Here is a 6,002-nt window from a genome sequence, read left to right as displayed (position 1 = left end):
ACTGTTCAACCGTGCAAAGAAAGTTCCCGCCTAGCTTTGTTTCCGCAGCATCAGCAGCTATCGCGAACGGTTAATGCACGCGTCACGGACACGTCACAGTCAGCAAGGGATGACTCTAAAGCCGTCTACAGGTACGATTAGGTTTTTCTTCCTTTTTCTCGAAGTCACGTTATCTTCTTTTTCTTTTCAGTCTAAATTTATTCCGTCATAGCGAGGAAGCAGGAGCGCAGGTTGTGCCATAGGTCATCTATTTATCTTGGCTAAGTCATATTTGCTTTTTTGATCATAAAGGTAGCTAACGGCCTGAACAGTCGTCCTCGTACTTCAAATCTTGTTTTACCTTATCTTTCCGAAACTTTGATAACAAGCGTTCGCAACTTAGCTCTGTGAGTGGAAAAAAAGAAACAAAATTGCAGACTCACCAAACACCGGATGCAGCTGCTTTGCATATGCATTCTCATTTATGCTCCCGTAATTTTTTGTTTGTTTATCGTGTTTTAACATCCAAAAGCGACTCCTGCTATGAGGGACGCCGTAGTGAATGGCTCCGGAAATTTCGACCACCTGGGGTTCTTTAACGTGCACTGACATCACACAGTACACGGGTCTCTAGAATTTCTCTTCCATCGAAATTAGACCGCCGCGGCCGCGATCGAAGCTTCGTCTTTCGGGCCAGCAGCCGAGTGCCATAACCACTGAGCCACTGCGGCGGCCAGCATAAATTTATATCCTGTACCATTTTCATTGTTGTCTACTATTTCTTCACATGCTTCATATTTGTCTTCATCCAGGCCCACCTGCGTAACAAGGATAACCTGTCCTCCAACCAACGCGGCAATGCATGCAGTGCACACCTTAAGGGGTCATGTATACAAAGTGTGCGTTTTTCAAAGACAAGGATGCTCTTTAATGATGGCCATAGTGAGCTTGCACCAGCAATGCTATCCAGGAGAGCTACGCCATTTCGACACAAAACTTGAGTGAACATCTTAAATGCAAGCCATGCACAGCATATCAGCATTAAGGGACTAAACAATGGTGAAAAAGAGTGGCAAGCAGTGCGATATTGGAACTATGGTGTCTAGGTGAGCGATACGCAATGGCAAGGCAACACTGAAGGAAAACGCTTAGATTTGACGAGCCGTCGAGTGCACGGAACGACGGAGTATGAACCGGAAAATAAAACAAGTGAGAGCCGAAGCAAAGTTGACATTTGGGCACGTTGGCATGGGCACTACTTGAAGCTCTGAATCTTCAGCTAGGAAACAGACAAGTATTTCCCTCCTATGTTATGTGCCGTCACACATGACTCAACTGACTCAATGGAAAGCACCACGCGTAGTGGTAAGAACATGGTTCCGTCACAAGTAACAACATAGTGACGTCATGTGCGATCTACCAGACAAAGCAAATTAAAACTAGCATTATGTTCCCAAACAACCTGGTTAGGAGAGTAGCTTTCCAGATGAAGCCTCCTAAATGCCCCAGAAAATGCCTGGAGGACGTCTGCATCCATTAATGCTGGTGGGTTCCCACAGATGGCGCTTAATTCGGCTACTCCCATTCGAACACAGGCCCCTACGGCTAGCATTTCTGGATATTAAGGGAACCTACGACAACGTTATTCAAGAGTATCTGTGGGACATACTGGGTACATTGGATGTGGAAGATGGTGTAATTAATATTTTAAACGATATATATAAAGGTACCAGAGTGCTTATAAAATGGGGAAAAAAGGTATCAGACCCTGTAGAGATACAGCGGGGGCTTAGGCAAGGATGTCCTCTATCTCCTTTGTTGTTCATGTTGTACCTGCAAGGGGTGGAGACCAAGCTAGAGAGGAGTGGACTAGGCTTCAACCTTTCTTTTTTCAAGCAAGGAGAATTGATTAAACAGTCATTACCGGGACTAATATACGCCGATGATACAGTGCTAATGGCTGACAGCAAGGAAGATTTACAGAAGTTGATAGATATATGTGGTGCAGAGGGAGATAGATTAGGTTTCAAGTTTAGTAAGGAAAAATCTGCAGCCATGATATTTAATTATGAGGTCGGCGAGCATAGAATACAGGAGTTCACGCTAGAAATAGTGGATGAGTACAAGTATCTTGGGGTGTGGATAAATAACGGCGTTGAGTATCTGACAGAGCATGAAAAATATGTAATGAATAAAGGTACTAGGAATGCAGCTGTCATGAAAAATAGGGCACTGTGGAATTACAATAGGTATGAAGTGGTAAGAGGGATCTGGAATGGGGTGATGGTTCCTAGCCTGACTTTCGGTAATGCGGTCCTGTGCATGCGACCAGATGTTCAAGCAAGGTTAGAAATTAAACAACGTGGCATAGGGAGGCTAGCTTTGGGAGCACATGGCAATACACCAAATCAGGGGGTACAGGGTGATATGGGATGGGCGTCGTTCGAGAGCAGAGAAGCTAGCAGTAAGATAGCATTTGAGGAGCGATGGAGAAAAATGGGGGAAAAGCAGTGGGCTAGGAAAGTTTTCAGATACCTGTATATAAGGAATGTTGATACGAAATGGAGAAAGTGGACTAGAAAGAAAATTGACAAGCAAATATCTGGACAGCAGTAGGGGGGCAAATCAGCAGTTATCAGTTAAGAAAGAGGTTAAAGAAACAGAGAAAGCTTTGTGGAAAACAGGGATGCTGACCAAATCAGCACTGGGAACATACAGGATTTTTAAGCAGAAAATTGCCAAAGAAAATATCTATGATAATTGTAGGGGAAGCTCTTTGTTGTTTGAGGACAGGATTGGGGTTTTGCGGACTAAGACATATAGAGTCAGGTACTTTGAGATAGACACGTTGTGCGTTGCGTGCGTAGAGGAGAGCCACCGCCCGATTTAAAGGGTTCAGCCGTATCCATCCATCCATCCATCCATCCATCCATCCATCCATCCATCCATCCATCCATCCATCCATCCATCCATCCATCCATCCATTCCACCTGCAGACAGGGCCGTGTGCTCCGGGACTTTCGGACCTACGGTGGTGTAGGCTTGAGGGGGTTCCGTGGGCTGTAGCCCCACACGAAGTGCCGAGTGCCAGGCCGAAGGGTTCGCGCATAACTATTTTACCGTTAGGTATCCTGCGACACGCATAATGAGTGTCTCCCACCACTTCACGGTGATGTCGCCTGGGGTGCCTCGATACTGGCCCTTCAAGGCACCCTAATGCCGCCCATGGTCAGGAAGGACCGGCCAGTGTAATCTGGAGGCGACCAAGCACAGAGCCCCTGTAGGCCCCTTTTCAAGGTGCGACCTCCTTATAAGGATGAGCAACAAGTAAGGGGACGTCCCTACCCATTACAACAAAAAAACAAACGGTGAGTTCCCGGTGGTACTGGCCGGAGATCAAACCAAGCAACTCCCGCATGCGAGGCGGAGGCTCTAGAACACGGCCACCTATCGCTGCCTTGTTGCTTGGTAGACCAAGAACCATCAAGTCTGCTCTTTAGTTGTAAATGAACGTTACAACAATACAATATCGCTACGGCACGCCAGCTGAAATTAAACAGACCGAAATCTTTCTTACCCACAAAAAACACTGACCCTTGGCGGTGACTGACGGAACTACTCGCGGTATTTCTCATCGTTTTAATCACAGTAATGCAGTTTATCCACCATCAGCGTATACATCTGCTCATGTAAACGCTTTCTTCGCCCAGGCAGCCAAGGACTGGAATCGCCTTCTTGTTGACTCAGTTTTTTTTTTCTTGCTCATCGAGCACAATACAGGGAGAGGCGCAACAACCGATAGAGGGGTCTATCCCCGTCCATGGAGGGAAGGGATTATCCGCTTTATCTACCACTCCCTGGTTTGTCACACTAGCAGGGTCGTGATAGCTGGCCGACGTGATTGGCTGGAGGAGAGTCTTTTGACGGGGAAAAGCCGCTCGGTTCTTGAGTTGTATCCCACTCTAGAATATTGATTCAACTGACCTTAGTGTCCGGCAGACATGAAGAGGAGAGCTCTAACATAAGCTTTCCTCCTCATTGTCGCCGGGGGGTCAAGAGTCATTATCGATTTTTCAGAATAACCTGATTATCCCACTCATGCGACTGCTACACGCTCCGATCGCCATGTTTCTGCGCGCTGCAGTTTCCTGCACAGACCGGCCCCGCAACTGACGTCACATGAATAGGGTTTATTTGTTATAGAAAAAAAACAATGTCGCTTCAATCTAGGCCGTCCGCTGTGCTGCATTTGAAGTGCGTTTTTGCTCTTTTGGTGCCTGCTTCGGCCATTAATTGGCCTGCAGTATGTGATAAATAAATAATATATTTACATGCTTTTGGACCAACACCTCCGAGTCTGTATGTGTTTCAGTTAGAAAAAAAGCTTTTCTGTGAAAATTAAAGAAATCTGCAAGGACGTAGAAAATTCTGCGAGGCTTTTTAGACGGGTTGCAGAAACTGGAAGTCAGTTGCAGCGCAAAGTAACTGCTTCTTCACCATGGCGGCACGGATCGTCCTGCGGGCAGAAGTTGTATGCAGCGCTGCCGACTTCTACAGGCCTTTTCACGGCCCCTCAAAGCAATTGGATTTTGGACTGTGAGAAGAGCATGGGGGAGCTTAATCGTCGAGTATTTCCTAGTCTATAAGCTGTTATCGATAAGCTAAAGTAAGTCGTCGGTAATCTAAAGCCGATAAGCAAAACTAGTAGGTCGTGGAGGCTGTTCTCGCCTGTGACTCAAGAAGTCTGGGCCACTCCCCTGATTACTGCCCACAAAATAGTTCAGGCCGCTATGGTGAAGCAGTTTTTGCTTTGCGTGGTAGCTGACTACCATATTTCTGCAACCCGTACATGGCAGCTGTTGCCTTATCTCGAAGAAGACCTTTCTTGGACAAACTTTTCCCTTTCCAACGTTTTGTAGTGAACCTTGTTCAAGGATGCAAGAATCGCTTAGTCCGAACGCAGTATCCTTGCCCATGTCAAACCAAGTCACTTCTTTGTCTAAATCATCTTTCTCTGAAAGATCTATCGTTCGATACAACTCAAGAAGGAAGGAGCAAATGCCCCTGAAAGGAGTCCCAACAGCCAATGGCGTCGATGGATTCTCCCCCTCGGCCAATCCCTTTGGACTTGCAAGCGTGAAATCGCAGGGCGTGTGGACGAAAAGGTGATAACCACGGTTTAATCAGATTAACCACAGCGTCTTGAAAATTGGTCGACGCCATTTCCTGCAAATCCTCCTCTTAGTTGAATGTGCCCCATTGTTCGAGTTGTATCTCGAACTATAGGATGACGATAGGGTTTTGTCTGTCATATGATTCACCCTCAAAGCTTGTGAGTCACCCACTGAGAACATCGGCGAAAGCAGCCGATATGTGGCTATTAAACCGGGTGGATCTTCGAAGCCGGGTCACTTTCACGACTACTGTCTTCAAGTAGTGTCCAGAAGCCAGCGCTTTGCCCTCAAAGGAACACGTGCAGCGCCTGCTGAAGCCAAGCCATGTCGTCAACGCCTCCAGTCGAAGATGCCGCGATCGTGTCTGTGCCTTCATGTCGAGTCGTGTGGGTACCGATCAGCAACATTGACCTCTCGCAACTGGACTCCAACACGCTCGCAAGGGACACTGCCTTGAGCGATTACGTCGCCTGGTGTCACAGCGTGGAGTGGTACACGGGCCGTCGCATGCCCAGGTGCAGGTTAGCCTTGGTGCCGACATCCGATGCTCTCATCGAGGACGTGTCAGCTCATCGCCCGGGATGCTCCTGTGTCACTGCACGGGACGAGCCATTGTCCGAACAAACTTCCGGGGGGCTTCCGGAGAGCTCTGCCCCGACTGAAAACGATGCCCAGTCAACTACTCCACATGGAACTGACTGCAGTAAGAACGACGGTACGGGTACGCGCGACGATACATCAAATGATGCTTCTACAGTTGCTCCTGCTGCCGGCCATGGTGCTGACTGATGATGTCATGCCGTGTATATCATTAAGTCGCAGTAAATGTTCATGTCACTGACGCCCTCT

The sequence above is a fragment of the Amblyomma americanum genome, chromosome 8 (assembly GCF_052857255.1).
Source record: "Amblyomma americanum isolate KBUSLIRL-KWMA chromosome 8, ASM5285725v1, whole genome shotgun sequence".
In the NCBI taxonomy this organism is placed as follows: domain Eukaryota; kingdom Metazoa; phylum Arthropoda; class Arachnida; order Ixodida; family Ixodidae; genus Amblyomma; species Amblyomma americanum.
The sequence above is the reverse complement of the archived record's forward strand: the minus strand, read 5'-3'. Positions refer to the sequence as shown.